We start from the raw sequence: 18,453 nt of genomic DNA on the forward strand, positions 1-18,453 counted from the left end.
AACAAAAAAGAGTTGGCTTTTATTAAAAGAATAACATGAATGTACATGTTCTTTAAAGTTAAAATACAATTTTAAGGGTATGTGTGTGAGAGAAACAGAAATAGGAAGAGAGAAGAGGAAGATTCCTTGTCTTAATTGGCTTTTGAGTGATGGACCAGGACTGAATCATATTCCTGAAATAATTTTGGAATGGAACTCATATATCCATGTTGCCCTGGTCTGTGGGTAAAAATGGGGTCAAGTTACAACAAGGTTTCATGGATTCTCTCCCTCTCCTTTTGATGCAGCACCCCAGGGCCCTGCAGAGCCCGCCTCATATCTTAAGTAGTTCTCTCACGGTGTCCTGAGTTCCCAGCTAAGTAGCTGTGACATTGACACACACTGCTGCTGCCTCTCTGTACTCCTGCCTCTACTAAGAACCCCCACCCATGCCAGGATTGCTGTCCTTTTCTACCAGCCACACTGTTACTACTTCTAACTCCCACAGCAAGCCCCGCAACACTTTGAGCACAGGGGCCTCACAAAGTGTTGCAGTCTGTGAAGAAGCTGGTAGGACAGGATGGGGTCATGAAAAGTCCAGCAGGAGCCAGATACTCAGGGCCTGTCACCCCTGGTGAGAGGCTATTTTTATTCTAAGGAGATAGGCAAGTATTTGAAAGCTTTACATTAACTCACATGAATTGAGTTCCATTTTAATAGTGGAAGGGGGCAAGGGAGAGCTTTTGAAAGATGGAAACTCTTGAGCATGTCTCTACACTGCTGAGCATGACCCAAAGGATAGGGAGAGAGTTGCGGACAAAACTGCAAACATGCTTACCTTACATGGCGTCCCAGGAGCTTTTGAGCAGGAGATGCTTTTATTCCCATAAAGCTGCTCAAGCAGTAGAGCACAGCAGTTTTCTTTTCTTTTCTTTTCTTTTTTTTTTTTTTTTGAGACGGAGTCTCACTCTGTCACCCAGGCTGGAGTGCAATGGCGCAATCTCGGCTCACTGCAACCCCCGCCTCCCAGGTTCAAGCGATTCTTTTGCCTCAGCCTCCTGACTAGCTGGGATTACAGGCGCATGCCACCGCACCCAGCTAATTTGTTTGTATTTTTAGTAGAGACGGAGTTTCAACATCTTGTCCAGGCTGGTCTCAAACTCCTGATCTCATGATCCACCCGCCTCAGCCTCCCAAAGTGCTGGGATTACAGACGTGAGCCACCACGCTGGGCTAGTACAGCAGTTTTCAAGCGAAGGCCCTGGGGCCCACCTGCCAAGATGTGGATCCTGCCCCACCACATGCCACAAGCTGGCTTGATGACCCCACTCCAAGACAGCTAAATCTCTGTGCTATCTGGACATTGGGTCTTAAGACAACCCAATGGTTTCATAAATCCCAAGCCCCTGCACTCACCCCACAGCTGGTTAAAAAACTCACCAGGTTTGAAAACTGGCAGCAGCTGGACCAAAATGCCTGGTAGAGACGCATTTTTCTGTAATTATTTCCTTTCCCTTCTTTCAGTGAGCTTTTGATAAATGTCTGTCCTGTGTGGTAAAAGGAGACAAGGGGCAGCATCTGGGCCACGGGGGGCTGAGGAGTAAAGCACGTCCCTGCGCCCAGGCCTGGTGGTGGTAGTAGCCGTGGCCGTAGGGATGGGGAGCCTCAGGGTCAGCACGTGGGTTCATTGGTTCCGCTGTACACTGGAGCCAGGGAGTGAGGCGGCTCCAGGTTCTAGAACATCTTTTCCTTGCAGCACATCAAATGGAAACACAGCCTTTGGTTCACATCACTCTTCTGAGTATGTTTGCCTAGAGACAGAGCTCCATTCAGACACGAGGGACAGCTGCTTGAGGAACCTGCACACCAGGGTGCTGAACTGATTCTGGTGCCAGTCAGGATGACCGCGGCAGCCAGCACTCACTGAGCGCTCGCCAGCCTTGGCCCTGCATGCACATGCTGAATCCTCCCAGCAACACTGCCAGGTGACATTAGGCTTCCCACAGGACAGATGACAGAGCACAGCCCCAGAGCTGAGGCACTTGCGGGCAGTGAAGCAGCCAGTGAGGGCAGGATGCTATCTGGGTATCTGGCACCAGAGTCCATGCCCGCATAACTGTAGTATTACAGTGTTGCATGCAGTGTCCTTATGCCACACTTTGAGGGCCATGAATATTGCATTTTCAGAGGACAGAGATGGTGTAAAAGATAGGCTCTAGTGATTAGCTTACCCAGCCCACCATTTATGGAACACCTTCTCACCAGGCATTATCTCCAGTAGGGCAGCCTCTTCCATCCAGGGGACCCCAGAGTGAGGCATCAGAAGATGAGAACACAGGATGCTATCAAGTAACAGTAGAGGCATGGCTCAGCCAGACTGACACTTGTCCGAGGTGACCTAAATTCTGTCTTGACTAAGCTCACCTGGACCTGCATGATCCCGTAGATCTCAACCCTTCCAGGACCCTGTCCCATAAAGATACATGTGCCTTTGACTTCTCCCTTTAAACTCCTCAGTCTACCCCTCACTTCTCTCAAGACAGTCATGATTTCTTCTTTACATTTCCAACCAAGTTTTCCAGTCCTTTTCACCACCTGCTTTGCCACTCACTCACTTGAATTAGGCCCCACTCGCACCTATCCAGGTCTAACGTCTTCCATGTGGTATATACAAGAGGAATCTTTCCACTATCTTCCTCTGTCCACAAAATGATGCTAACAAATACGGTGCAAGGGCCATACAAGCAAATGACACAGACCTCACAAGGAAAGAAACTACCAGATTGGAGAGGTCTACAGGCAGGTGAGGGAGCACACCCATATTTCCCTTCCTCCCACTCCTGTTAAGTTGGGAGTTGATACCATACCTGACATGCATTCTGTCATGGACACTTCAAACTGAGATATACAAATTGCAAAACACATTGCATATTTTTTTCCTTGCACCATCTCTTGTGTGCTGCCCAATCGCTAGGGCTCACAGCCTTCCCCCAGCTCCAAACCCTAATCTTGGCGACTTCACCTGTGTCACGGCAATACATCTAAATGAGTCCCTCTCCTTCATTTCTGCGGCTCTCACCTGGGTATCTTGGGCTTCAGTCACCAATCTCCACACCTCCAGCCTAACTGGATTTGCTTCTCTTGGCAGTGACGGCCCTAAAACAAGGGTCGGGTCATAATACTCCTTTTCCTCCTCACAAACTACCACGGGTTCCTATCACCGTCAAACTCTTCTGGGTAAAAACATCAGACCATTCCTCATGTTTTCAGGTCGGATCCTCAGCTTGTTTCAATTCCAAACCACAATGTGTCTTTCCTCCATTTCTCCCTGTGCCCACACCAAAGCCAGGCCATTCCTTACTGTTTGCTCATGCACTCACTTAAATCTGCTTGCCTTCCCTTCCCCTTATTTATGCCAAGGCTCAAAATGCAGCTTCTCTGTGAAACCCCTCTCATTTCCTCTAATCAATCCCTGTGGCCAGGTCCTTGTTCCTCCATATGCACCATTTCAAGGCTCTGTCATCCATTTTCTATTTCCTGCTCCCAGCTTCCAGCCCAGGTGTTAGACCTATGCTTCCATTAATTAATGAAATTAGTAAAGTACATGTTAGACAGAAACCTAAACTTTACAAAGCATATTTGAAATTATCTTTTGGTTTCAAATGAAGTCCAGAGAAATACCGGTCTATAACCTATAACAGCTAAAAACCACAAAATCACTACAAATCAATCTTCACTTACATCAAGTTAATATCTTTTTAGGAACAATACTTAAAAAAAAAAGTACCTAAATTAACAAGGATGAATTACTCTGCTATACAACTGGTGAAGATGAAAAAAATAAGTTTATACTCAACACTCTTGACACTTGCTTTTGCCACCCAGTTTCTCCTGGGAGGCGTGTCTATGACAGCGATGAAACAGCTCAGCAGCCACAGGCCGCTAGAGGGCAGCCTCTTCCTCTCCGCTCAGAGAAGGGCAGTGTGAGTTCAGGTGAGGGCAGAGACAGCACGGTACAAGGGTCATCTGGAGCAAGAACTGAGCAAGATGGAGTGGTGTCATCACAGCGGCTGGAAAGCTGGAAACACTCAAAGCTAAAATCTCTTGCTTGTTTTGAAACAGACCCCAATTTTAAGTACTTATTTTTGCCAAGAGGTCATGATGGTTGTTCTCTCACCTGTTTACCAAGAACTAGGTTAAGGGCATTGAAGCGAAGTTTCTTTTTTAGATAAAGTTTATCCAGCAATTTCAAACACCAAAAATGCAAGACCAGATCAACCAGATAACCAGGGTGATAGTTTAGGCTCTTCACAATCTGTATAAAATCCAAATCTGAGAACCAGCCCTAGCAATACCCCTTTTATCCCAATCCACGGGCAATCCTAAAATTGCCAAGAAAAACTACCACAAACAGATTGTTTTCAATGAAAAAACTCTTAATGTCATAACTTTCATACCACTTTTTTCTTTTTTATTTAAAATATTATAACCAATTGACAAACTAGATAACATTGTTTACATTCCAGTGGTGCATGTTTAATGACTAGGGCATGAATGATGAAAAACCACAATAACGATCTCAGCATTCCCTACAAAGTGCCCCATTTTGTTTTGTCTAGAGGAGAGGGAACAGAACACGGGGAAGGAGAGGAATGAAGGAGGAATGGCATCGCAGAGGGAGAAAATCAAATGTCAGTTATCATACTCAGATTTCCAGGTGTGACACCCTGTTGACCAGGATAAACTGTAATGAGAAAATAGATGTCACAGTCCAGGAAGACACCTAATTCAGTCTAACTTCATTATTCAGCTAAAAGATTAACAGCTTCTCAAAAATATACCAAATATTGGGCCTACAAAAGTAATTTATTTCTTCGTAAAATTTACTAAGATTTACTCCTTTTGTAAAATGTAAAGAATGGACTGATATCACGAGCAGGTTTCTACTTACAAAAACAGTAAGAATGTCAACAAGCACATCTAACACAATTTTCCAAGATATACAGTGAAAGATTTTACACGTGTCTCTTACTGATGTAAGGTATATACTTTACATACTTACTGGTATTGTGTCAACATTGGCTAAAAAGTAACATTTATAATTCACACTCAGTAAAGATCTAACAGTCAGGGCAACAGCTTACTTGGGAAAGCATAGAAAATTAGTGTGAGGTAGTTCAATAAAAACCTAGTTTAATTTGTAAGTCATTGAGAGAATAGAACATTGTGCAAAATTAATCCACAGGTAATGTTTCTGAAAAGTTTCAGTAACTAAGAGAATCGAAACCAGAAATGGCCAGAAAGTGTTACTCTTACCAGACTCTCCTTAAGAGCACTTAATGAAGAGCAGTCAGTTTGAAATTAATTAGGACTTTTGTTTTCCTTACAAGTTTTCTAACCGTACCCCAAACTATACATTTCTGCTTCAATGCCCTTTACCTCTTCATCTTTCTTGCTAGTAAGGAACAATTAGTTTCCTTTGATTCCGGAAAAACCTAAGAGAGATCAGTAGAAACACAATGCACACAAAAATGCAACAGGATACGGAGAGGTAACATTTGAGAGGGCTGCTAATGACAGAATGGTGGTGTTTGGTTTTTCTACTGGTAAGAGAAGTTTACTGGTGTCATGGGGCTTCATGCATCCACTCTACAGCTAATGTGTGACTAATGAACAACACTCACAAACTACTACAGTATTTTTGAAAACATACTATGTTTTAACCTCAAAATGTTGTGCAGGCTAGTGCCTAGGCAACACTAAGAGTTAAGTCTTCATATGTGTAGCAGATACTGGCCAAGAGTGTCAACCAAGTCTTATCTGTAACCAAGGAAAGAGCTTCACTTTCCCGCTGCTGATTTCACTATTAGACACTGATGTCCTCTTCCCTCCATCTTTTAGACAACATAGCAAGATTAGCATAGAACAGAACAATGACAAGGCTGGCAGAGAAGAGAGCTTCTTTGCATACCGTCAAGCTTCTCTGGATTGTTAAGGGGGTTGCGTGTAGGCTTCTCATTTAAGAGGCTGGTGTTTCTCTTCGCAAGTCTGGTATGAACACACTGTGCCTTTACCAACTTGGAAAAGTGTACACCAAGAACAATCAGCAGCCAAAGGTACAGGACACACTGAAAACTGTTCAGCAAACAGTAGGACAGAGTTGAGATGCTCTATTTGCATAAAGTATAACTAAGTGAGCCCAACAACACAATGGTTTTACAAATGGCCAGTATATATTGGAGGCTAAGAGAATAGTAACCAGGAAGACATGGGTAAAGAATTAGCATCGCTTTCTCAATCTATGAGGATGAATAATAAAAATCTTGGTCAAAATAACTGTCTGAAAGTAAGACAGAGAGTATATTAAATATATAAAACTGAAAAACCAAAATTATAGAAGAAAGGTGGCTTTACACAAGTACTACCTGATAGAAATGTTATTTATAATTTCTCTCGGAAAAAAAAAATGTTTAAGATGCTTTAAGGATCCCCAAATAAAAAGAACCAATACATATTTAGCTTTATAAATTTAAGAGGAAAATTGTATTTAGATGTAGTAATTTAAAACCTAGGGCACACATTTAACAAAGAGACCTTGTATTTAGGATATAATTGTTAAGTATCTTAGTTTATGCTAAGTAATATGAGTTTGTTTTCTTTGAATTGAACTGATGGTTGGCAAGCGGCAGCTGGCATTTAAAACAAATGATACAGTCAGACACGTTTTTCCTTCCTTACTTAACCAAAAATCTGTATCAACAGAGATGCCTTCTCAGAAATCAAACATAAAATATGAGACTCTTCTGAAAGCATGTCTGCTGTGAAAGTGCAACCGTGACATAATCTATCTTGCAGAAAATAAAGCTAATTGTCAAATTAATATAAAAACATTCATTCTCAAATTTCTGCTAAAATTGTGAATCCAATCTTTCCTGTCTACAAGAGGTGTTATAGTCTGAACTTTAATTTGCCTCATCAAATTAATTTTCTAATACAACATGGTGCATTAGATTTGCCTAATCTAACGCACCATGTTGTGTTAGAAAAAGAGAATCATGACCCTAGATCATCAAAAGCAAATACCATTTCAAAGTATATAAAAAGGCTAATGTATTTTAATCTTAAATATTGCACATTAACAATTAACAACGATCTAAAGTATCTCATTCAAAAAGAATTTTGCACTAAATATATGAATAAAATGCCAAGCAAACTTTCATGTTGAGCCACACCTGTTCTTTCCTGTTGGTCACGAATTCCAAAGGGCTTTCTGCCTAGAACCTTGCTGCTTATGTGAGAATGCATTCCCTAGTTCACTACATGAAATCCCTCGTTCAAGAGATAATAAAAGGTACCTGGGTCTATTATAGACAATGTATTTCAGAAATAACGAGACTTCAAAGACATTTTACTTAGGAAAAATTCAGTTATAGAGAAATAATTCTGTAGATATAAAATGTAAACAGTTAACATACACTTGTCAGGAGCAGCACCATTCTTACACTACTCGACATCCACATCGCGTGTTATGTTGAAAATCAGGTATAAAAAAATGAAAGACTCAGACTTAATAACCACCATTTATGCCTGCTCTGATCAATGTGAAGAAACAGTCCTTAGAAAATGATATCCTATATATGGCTGTGTGCTACTATTTTCAGATGAACGGTATATTGCTCATTTGATACATCACCTACACAAATCTAAGTAGGCTTTGGAACCTCCCAGCAGCTAGTATAAATACGATTATGCTACAAGTAGAATCAAATGGCCAGAAACACCAGAAGAACTGGTGCTCAACTGACTGACACTCCAATAGGAAACCGGAAAGGTCCAAAGGCCCGAGGCTGCAGGAAAGGGAAAGACCAGACTCTAGAACACTGCTGGGACTTACAGCCTGAGTAGATTAACTCAGTGTATACAAAAACAGGCTCATCGCTAGTAGAAGTGAACCATCTGTTTATTTGCATTGAAATGTATTATTCATGAAGTATCCTCGACTTTATGTGATCATAAACTTTGAGCATGCCACAAATTTGCAGAATACACCATATTCTTTTTACTTGATTTCTGTTGGGTAGGGTGGGGACATAAGGTGGTGGTAGACGCCCAGCATCTTCACAGACATGCTCTGAGTTATTCTGCCACTTAGATGATGGGCTTTTGCCAAAGTTAAGTAGGATTGCCTACCAGTTCTTGTAACTAAATTAGGATTGGCAAGTAGCAAATATTGGAGGTCTCTTAACACGTTCATCATTTACAGTAGTTATTCCTGAATATAACTGGCTACAAGTTATTTTCCCTCACTCCTCTGGGGTTATTTCATTGATAAGCATATAACCCTGAAGGATAGTATCATGAACAAAACATCTGAAATAAAATCTAATAAAAAAACTATAAAAATCTTAAATAATTCATGATATAGGCAAGTCATCACATAATAGTTGCTTTGATAAACAAAATCTTACAAATTCAGTTAAAAAAATCAGCAGCATAAGATAAAGCAAATATGCAAAAAATTTAAACCATGATAAAATAATTAGGTTTACATTATACAGTTAATTACAGCAAAAAAATACAATACAGTTTTGTTGCTGTTTTGAAACACAACTTAGGTTTTAAATTACATCACTTGAAATTAAAAAAAAATAAACTACTTTACTACAAAATGAATTCTACATTTTTTGAAAAATCACTCAAAAATAAGACCACTGAATTGTTTTCAAAGTAGTTCTATCAATGACTAACCGACTACCCGTCCCTCCCACCCCCCCAAGGCCCAAGTAGTCATCTACAGCAGCCCAGAGGCCCAGCTGATGCTTCTAGACTGCTGTCTGTATCCGAGGCCAAAGTCGGATCTGTTGACATTGAAGATACATCATTGACGGACGACGATGACGATGGATGCTGAGAGCCATTGATCACTGCTGCACCTGTGCTATGAGAAACAAAACAGCAAATCAGTTGCAGACAGTTGCAGATCGAGCTACTTGCACTGCACTGACTGCCTCCAGTGGTAATTTTTCCTCTTGGATTTAGAAGGTTCACTAAAAATAATTGCAAATGATATCCAACACATTAACTTAAAAACACTCTTCATTGACAGCTATGAAGTGAGAATTCTGAAAATGTCTAGAAACGTGGAGTCCTATCCTTTCAATGAATGTGTTTTTCTGTTTAAGACAAGAATTTTACGTCTAAGCCACACTTAGAAATTGTCATGCAGCAAGATCCATGAATGGGCTCCAGGGTACGTGTGAATACTGCTGATAATACATGCAAAGCTGTCTGTACTGTCTTTTTTGGACAGAGGATCGTAAAGGACCGTATAACTACAAAAGTTAAAAACTACTTCCCTACAAAAAACGTCTTCACAGCGTCTCACTAAAAGAAAAAAATTCAAATGATTCAAGATGTACTTCTGGCACATCTTGTTTTAAAGCAAATGCCAAGAAAAAGAATAAAATAACTTTAATTGGAAGGAACCTTAGTTCACTACCCCAGTTTACATGAGGTTATGTGACATGCCAGCATCACTCAAGTGGCCTAGTTAAGTAAACTTGGGTCTTCTTATTTCTACTCTAATACTTGATAAACATAAATATGGATTTATTGAACAGATAAAGTAGGAGCAAAGAGTTTCCTTTGCCAAAAGTAATACCTAACAAGCATTTCCTAGATTTTAAAAAGTAATAGGAATACCTGAGCTAGAGACAGAAATCCTCTCAAGAGGGTTGGTTTAGGAAAGGGACAGGAATGACTTACACTGGAGGATGGAGAAGAGTTAAATGTCACTCATGCACTAGGCTGAGTACTTTTGAAACACATGAATACTAAAATAAGGATCATTCCAAATTTGAATAATGTAAGTTACTTAAAAGTTCTCAACAATACATTTATGAAACAAAATCAATGGTCTTCAAACTGAACACTGAACAGAATTTCTGAGGGTGAGGTTCAGGCACCCAATGATGCTGAAACCAAATGGGCTGAAAACCACACTGCTCCTGAACCCAGCACCTGCGTTTGAGATCATCCCTCCGTTCTGTCCAGAAGAGCAATAGAGCAATTCAATATGAAAGGTCCTCTGCTAGCTTTTCTTCAACTACAACAATAAAATAGGCAATGTAGTGCGAATAGGAGAATCTTTAGGGAGGGTACTGGGAGACAGAAAGGAATGGAACCACAAGAGACAAAGTAGGTGATGGGAGCTGAAATGGAATAGAAAAGCAGGATGAGCATCTCAAGCCTGAGAGATGAGAGGAAAAAGACGTGGTAACCTCCTAGACCCAAGAAAGGTCCATTAGCTTCCCAGCCAGAGTGAAACTGAGATAGCACATTCTTTTTAGTCTAATCAATACTTGAAATGAGTCTTTTCTGACTGAACAGTATATCTGTGTCCCATACATAGTAGACAATGGCTAGTTTGTAAGACTTATACTGAAACATTCAAACCATAAAAGGGCTCCAACATATACAATTTTTATGTATGCCTCTAGTTCAGGGTCTTATTATTTTATCCAAATGTCTTAATTTGATAAAAATTAACTTTAACTTTTAAATGCACTGTTAACTTTTGAATCTAAAAATCAAGTACCTATGGGGAAAAAAGGCACTTGTTTTCTCTTTAAAGTAAAACAGTAAATTCTCAAATATCTGAATGGTAATAATATGGAAAGTATTTATTCTCAGGTATCTAAGTCATTCTTCTCTCAAGTGAGTCTACACACTCAAGGCAGGCAAACTTACTTTACTATTAGCCAGATCAAAATAAGATAGAAAGGCACTCAGTAGGGAAGAATAATAGAATTCATTTTAAAAATCAAGTGGAAATGGTACTGTGGTTATCTGATATTTTGATTTACCAAACACTATTCCTTCTGTTTTAGTACATAATTAAGAGCTGAATATTTTTTTTTTTTTTTTTTTTGAGACGGAGTTTCGATCCTGATACCCAGGCTGGAGTGCAATGGCGCGATCTCGGCTCACCGCAACCTCCGCCTCCTGGGTTCAGGCAATTCTCCCGCCTCAGCCTCCTGAGTAGCTGGGATTACAGGCACGCGCCACCGTGCCCAGCTAATTTTTTGTATTAGTAGAGACGGGGTTTCACCATGTTGACCAGGATGGTCTCGATCTCTTGACCTCGTGATCCACCCGCCTCGGCCTCCCAAAGTGCTGGGATTACAGGCTTGAGCCACCGCGCCCGGCCAGAGCTGAATATTTTTATAACAGCTCAATAACACTTGCTAACACTCTTCTTTGCAAACTGTAACTGAGAATACAGAAAAAGTCAAGAAACCTTAACTCCTATCCTTTCCACTGACTTATTTTGCAACCATAAGCTAGTGTTGAACTAGGATTCAAATTATTCACTTATAAATTAAAAACAAATACAACTACTCTAACTCATGAGATTATTACATTTACTCAAACATCTGGCACTTCAGCTATGCCACTCACTTGGATAGTAGTATGCTAAAGTATAAAACTGTCCCACATAAGAAACTTTTCAAATCCCATCCTCCATTATGAACAATTCAGTTATACTACTACTATATAGCAATACAAAGCTAATTAATTACACAAAGCATTTATAATAGAGCTTTAAATTTGTTATAAGTAAACTGTAGAGAAAAGGCCATTTCCAAAATAGGTAAAAGCTGTCAAAACCAACTTATATTTTCAACAGGATCTATACTATAATCTGGAAGTCTGCATTCCTGATCAAAGATTTAAAATATACAACTCTAAAATGTATAACCAAAAATGTCAAAGCAAGCCACAAAAAATGACTTAAACAATTATGTTTAGTATACAACGTCACTATGGTTTAAAAAACCTTACCCATATACAAGATGCTAGATACAACCTCTATTTTTTTTCTTTGAAAGTAAAAAGTTTCTGAAGAATTAAAATGGCATAGTTTTACTTCAAATTCAAGACCTATTTTTTGAAATACTACTCACTCTTCAACGCTCAGCTTAAATTTCACCTCCTTCATAAAACTGTCCTAACTTCTGTAGCCAGAGAAGTCTCTGCTGCCAGCCAGACACAAAACGGGAGGCTGAAAAAACCACACACTCTGAAGATACTGTATCAGTTCATCTACATAAAAGATTTGGAATCTTACGTTATTTCAAATTTCTGAACTTCAGTTTCCTCATCCATAACATGTATGCAATAATCATACACCTTGGGGTCCTAGGGGCTGAATGACATAAAGTATATAAACCACTACTGTCTGTCATGTGGTATGTACTTAATATGTACATTACCTGCCATTTAACTTTTCTCTTCTATTCTTTATACTTTTAGTTGTACTAACATTAAATAAAAAATCAGCTTATGATTTTAAAAAAGTTTTAACTCTTACAAATCCAGTTTTCTTCTTAGAAAAATAGTACTTTCTAGGGATGGTTTTAGTATTACTGCCTTAGTTCAACAAATCAATAATATTAAAAAGAGAAAGACAGCAAGAGACATCAGGTCCCCGGGCACCTAGCCCTGTCCAGAGGCCCTGGACCCAGGCACCTACCCCTGTCCAGCTACACAGGCCCCCGGTACCTACCCCTGTCCAGAGACGCAGGCGTCCCGGGACCTACCCCTGTCAAGAAACCCAGAACCCCCGGCACCTAACCCTGTCCACAGACACAGGCCCACGGCAACTATCCCGTCCAGAGACGCAGGACCCCGGCACCTAATCCTGTCCAGACACCCAGGCCCCCGGCACCTACCCATGTCCAGAGACCAAGGACCCTGGCAGCTACCCCTGTCCAGAGACCCAGGACAACGGCACCTACCCCTGTCTAGAGACCCAGGCCCCCCGGCAACTGCCTCTGTCCAGAGGCCCTAGAGCCCAGCACCTACTAAGTCCCAGGCCCCTCGGCACCTACCCATGTCCAGAGACCCAGGACCCTGGCAGCTACCCCTGTCCAGAAACCCAGGACCCCGGCACCTACCCCTGTCTAGAGACCCAGGCCCCCCGGCAACTGCCTCTGTCCAGAGGCCCTAGAGCCCAGCACCTACTAAGTCCCAGGCCCCTCGGCACCTACCCCGGGTCAGAGACACAGGGCCTGCGGCACCTAGCCCTGTCCAGAGGCCCTGGACCTCGGAACCTGCCCCTGTCCAGAGAACCAGGCTCCTCGGCACCAGCCCCTGTCCAGAGACCCAGGCCCCTGGCACCTACCCCTGTTCAGAGACCCAGACCCCGGCATCTACCAGTTTCCAGAGACTCAGGCCGCCCGGCACCTACCCCTGTCCAAAGACCCATGCGCCCCGGCACCTGCGCCTGTCCAGAGGCCCAGACCCTCGGCACCTGCCCCTGTCCAGAGGCCCTGGACCCCTGCACCTGCCCCTGTCCAGAGGCCGAGGACCCCTAACACCTACCCCTTTCCAGGACCATGCACCTATCCCTGTCCAGAGACCAAGGCACCCCAGCACCTAACCCTGTCCAGAGAACCAGGCCCCCAGGCACCTACCCCTGTGCAGAGGCCCTGGACCCCGGCAGCTACCCGCGTTCAGAGACCCTGGCCCCCGACAGCTGCCCCGTCCAGACACCCTGGACCCCAGCAATTACCCAGGCCAAGGCCCCCTGAACCTACCCCATCCAGAGGCCATGGAGCCCGGCACCTATCCCTGTCCAGAGACCCAGGAACCCCGGCACCTACCCCTGCCGTTCAGAAACCCAGGCCCCCCGCACCTGCCCCTGTCCGGAGACCCAGGGCACCCGGCCCCTGTCCCTGTCCAGAGGCCCTGGACCCCGGCACCTACCCAGGCCGAGGCCCCCCGGCACCTACCCCTGTCCAGAGGCCCAGGCCCCCAGGCACTTACCCTTGTCGAGAGACCCAGGCCCCCGGCACCTACCCCGTCCAGACACCAAGACCCCTGGCACCTACCCCTGTCCAGAAACCCAGTCCCCCGGGACCTACCCTGTCTAGAGGCCCTGGACTCCGGCAGATACCCCCGTTCAGAGGCCCAGGACCCCGGCACCTGGCCCCGTCCAGAGATCAAGGCCCACCGGCACCTGACCCTGTCCAGACACCCTGGACCCCGGCACCTACCCAGGCCCAGGCCCCCTGGCACCTACTCCCGTACAGAGACCCAGGACTCTTGACACCTACGCCCGTCCAGAGACCCAGGCCCCTGGCACCTACCCTGTCCAGAGACCCTGGACCCCGGCACTAACACCTGTCCAGAGACCCAGGCTCCCCGGCACCTACCCCTGTCCAGAGACCCAGGGCCCCCGGCACCCAGCTCTGTGCAGAGTCCCTGGACGCCGGCACCTACCCCTGTCCTGAGACCCAGGCCCCGGCACCTACCCCCGTCCAGAGACCCAGGCCCCCGGCACCTACCACTGTCCACAGACCCAGGCCCCGGCACCTACCCCTGTCCAGAGGCCCAGGACCCCAACACCTACCCCGGTCCAGGACCCCACATCTAGCCCTATCCAGAGATGCAGGCCTCGCGACACCTACCCCTGTCAAGAGACCCAGGCTCCCCAGGACCTGCCTCTGCCCAGAGGCACTGGACCCCAGGACCTGCCTCTGTCCAGAGGCACTGGACCCCGGCACCTAATCAGTCCTAGGCCCCTCGGCACCGACAACTATCCAGAGATCCAGGCCCCCCGGCACCAAGCCCTGTCCAGAGACATCAGGTCCCCCGGCACCTAGCCCTGTCCAGAGACACAGGCCCCCGGTACCTACCCCTGTCGGGAGACGCAGGGCCCCCGGGACCTACCCCTGTCAAGAAACCCAGAACCCCCGGGACCTACCCCTGTCAAGAAGTCCTGGACCCCGGCACCTACCCCTGTCCAGAGACACAGGCCCCCGGTACCTATCCCTGTCCAGAGACGCAGGCCCCGCGGGACCTACCCCTGTCAAGAAACCCAGAACCCCCGGCACCTAACCCTGTCCACAGACACAGGCCCCCGGCACCTATCCCGTCCAGAGACGCAGGACCCCGGCACCTAACCCTGTCCAGACACCCAGGCCGCCGGCACCTACCCATGTCCAGAGACCCAGGACCCTGGCAGCTACCCCTGTCCAGAGACCCAGGACCCCGGCACCAACCCCTGTCTAGAGACACAGGCCCCCTGGCTACTGCCTCTGTCCAGAGGCCCTAGAGCCCAGCACCTACTAAGTCCCAGGCCCCTCGGCACCTACCCCGGGTCAGAGACCCAGGGCCTCCGGCACCTAGCCCTGTCCAGAGGCCCTGGACCTCAGCACCTGCCCCTGTCCAGAGACCCAGGCTCCTCGGCACCAGCCCCTGTCCAGAGACCCAGGCCCCTGGCACCTACCCCTGTTCAGAGACCCAGACCCCGGCACCTACCAGTTTCTAGAGACTCAGGCGCCCCGGCACCTACCCCTGTCCAAAGACCCATGCGCCCCGGCACCTGCGCCTGTCCAGAGGCCCAGACCCTCGGCACCTGCCCCTGTCCAGAGGCCCTGGACCCCTGCACCTGCCCCTGTCCAGAGGCCGAGGACCCCTAACACCTAACCCTTTCCAGGACCGCGCACCCATCCCTGTCCAGAGACCAAGGCCCCCCAGCACCTACCCCTGTCCAGAGAACCAGTCCCCCAGCACCTACCCCGTCCAGGGACCCAGGCCCCCGAGGGCACCTACCCCTGCCCAGAGGCCCTGGACCCCGGCACATACCCCTGTCCACAGACCCAGGCCCCCAGGCACCTACCCCTGTGCAGAGGCCCTGGACCCCGGCAGCTACCCGCGTTCAGAGACCCTGGCCCCCGACAGCTGCCCCGTCCAGACACCCTGGACCCCAGCAATTACCCAGGCCAAGGCCCCCCGGCACCTACACCTGTCCAGACACCCAGGCCCCCTGCACCTACCCCATCCAGAGGCCATGGAGCCCGGCACCTATCCCTGTCCAGAGACCCAGGCACCCCGGCACCTACCCCCGCCGTTCAGAAACCCAGGCCCCCCGCACCTGCCCCTGTCCGGAGACCCAGGGCACCCGGCCCCTGCCCCTGTCCGGAGGCCCTGGACCCCGGCACCTACCCAGGCCCAGGCCCCCCGGCACCTACCCTTGTCCAGAGGCCCAGGCCCCCAGGCACTTACCCTTGTCGAGAGACCCAGGCCCCCGGCACCTACCCCGTCCAGAGGACCAAGACCCCTGGCACCTACCCCTGTCCAGAAACCCAGTCCCCCGGGACCTACCCCGTCTAGAGGCCCTGGACTCCGGCAGATACCCCCGTTCAGAGGCCCAGGACCCCGGCACCTGGCCCCGTCCAGAGATCAAGGCCCACCGGCACCTGACCCTGTCCAGACACCCTGGACCCCGGCACCTACCCAGGCCCAGGCCCCCTGGCACCTACTCCCGTACAGAGACCCAGGACTCTTGACACCTACGCCCGTCCAGAGACCCAGGCCCCTGGCACCTACCCTGTCCAGAGACCCTGGACCCCGGCACCAACACCTGTCCAGAGACCCAGGATCCCCGGCACCTACCCCTGTCCAGAGACCCAGGGCCCCCGGCACCCAGCTCTGTGCAGAGTCCCTGGACCCCGGCACCTACCCCTGTCCTGAGACCCAGGCCCCGGCACCTACCCCCGTCCAGAGACCCAGGCCCCCGGCACCTACCCCTGTCCACAGACCCAGGCCCCGGCACCTACCCCTGTCCAGAGGCCCAGGACCCCAACACCTACCCCGGTCCAGGACCCCACATCTAGCCCTGTCCAGAGATGCAGGCCCCGCGACACCTACCCCTGTCCAGAGACCCAGGCTCCCCAGGACCTGCCTCTGTCCAGAGGCACTGGACCCCGGCACCTACCCAGTCCCAGGCCCCTCGGCACCGACAACTATCCAGAGATCCAGGCCCCCCGGCACCAAGCCCTGTCCAGAGACATCAGGTCCCCCGGCACCTAGCCCTGTCCAGAGGCCCTGGACCCCGGCACCTACCCCTGTCCAGAGACACAGGCCCCCGGTACCTACCCCTGTCCAGAGACGCAGGCCCCCCGGGACCTACCCCTGTCAAGAAACCCAGAACCCCCGGCACCTAACCCTGTCCACAGACACAGGCCCCCGGCACCTATCCCGTCCAGAGACGCAGGACCCCGGCACCTAACCCTGTCCAGACACCCAGGCCCCCGGCACCTACCCATGTCCAGAGACCCAGGACCCTGGCAGCTACCCCTGTCCAGAGACCCAGGACCCCGGCACCTACCCCTGTCTAGAGACCCAGGCCCCCCGGCAGCTGCCTCTGTCCAGAGGCCCTAGAGCCCAGCACCTATTAAGTCCCAGGCCCCTCGGCACCTACCCCGGTTCAGAGACCCAGGGCCTCCGGCACCTAGCCCTGTCCAGAGGCCCTGGACCTCGGCACCTGGCCCCGTCCAGAGACCCAGGCTCCTCGGCACCAGCCCCTGTCCAGAGACCCAGGCCCCTGGCACCTACCCCTGTTCAGAGACCCAGAGCCCTGGCACCTACCCCTGTTCAGAGACCCAGACCCCGGCACCTACCAGTTTCTAGAGACTCAGGCCCCCGGCACCTACCCCTGTCCAAAGACCCATGCGCCCCGGCACCTGCGCCTGTCCAGAGGCCCAGACCCTCGGCACCTGCCCCTGTCCAGAGGCCCTGGACCCCTGCACCTGCCCCTGTCCAGAGGCCGAGGACCCCTAACACCTACCCCTTTCCAGGACCGTACACCTATCCCTGTCCAGAGACCAAGGCCCCCAGCACCTACCCCTGTCCAGAGAACCAGGCCCCCAGCACCTACCCCTGCCCAGTGGCCCTGGACCCCGGCACATACCCCTGTCCAGAGACCCAGGCCCCCAGGCACCTAACCCTGTCCAGAGACCGACCCAGGCCTTCCGGCACCTGCCCCTGTCCAGAGGCACTGGACCCTAGCACCTACCCAGGCCCAGGGCCCCAGCAACTACCTCTGTCCAGAGACCCTGGGCTCCCGGCACCTAGCCCTGTCCAGATGCCCTGGATCCCGGCACCTAACCTGTGCAGAGAACCAGGCCCCCGGCACATATCCCTGGCCAATGACCAAAAAAAAAAAAACACACGTGATTATCTCAATAGATGCAGAAAAGGTCTTTGATAAAATTCAACACCCTTTCATGCTAAAAACTCTCCGTAAACTAGGTGTTGACAGAACTATCTCTAAATAGTAAGAGCTATTAATGACAAACCCATAGCCAGTACCATAATGAATGGGCAAAAGCTGGAATCATTCCCTTTAAATCCAGCACAAGACAAGGATGCCGGCTTTCACCACTCCTATTCAACATAGTATTGGAAGCTCTGGCCAGAGAAATCAAGCAAAAAAAAAGAAACAAAGTGTATTCAAACAGGAAGAGAGGACATCAAATTGTCTCTGTTTGCAGACAACATGAGTGTATATTTACAAAACCCCATCATCTCAGGCAAGCAGAGAGCCAAACCTTGAGTGAACTCCTCCCATTCACAATTGTTACAAAGAAAATAAATTACCTAGGAAGACAACTTACAAGGGAA

The 18,453-nt window shown here is 48.2% G+C and overlaps 1 long non-coding RNA gene across 1 annotated transcript in view; it reads right to left on the reverse strand.

Annotated features, from left to right (window-relative positions):
• Window positions 1-8,756: 8,756 nt before the first annotated feature.
• Window positions 8,757-18,453, reverse strand: part of LOC135271288 (uncharacterized) — a 93,411-nt gene continuing 83,714 nt past the window's right edge. The window contains exon 3 of the long non-coding RNA XR_010339413.1: window positions 8,757-8,912. This is a non-coding gene — a long non-coding RNA (uncharacterized LOC135271288). The remainder of the gene's footprint in view (window positions 8,913-18,453) is intronic.

The sequence above is a fragment of the Aotus nancymaae genome, unplaced genomic scaffold (assembly GCF_030222135.1).
Source record: "Aotus nancymaae isolate 86718 unplaced genomic scaffold, 86718_ANA_hifiasm-v0.15.2.pri h1tg000076l, whole genome shotgun sequence".
Taxonomy (NCBI): Eukaryota; Metazoa; Chordata; class Mammalia; order Primates; family Aotidae; genus Aotus; species Aotus nancymaae.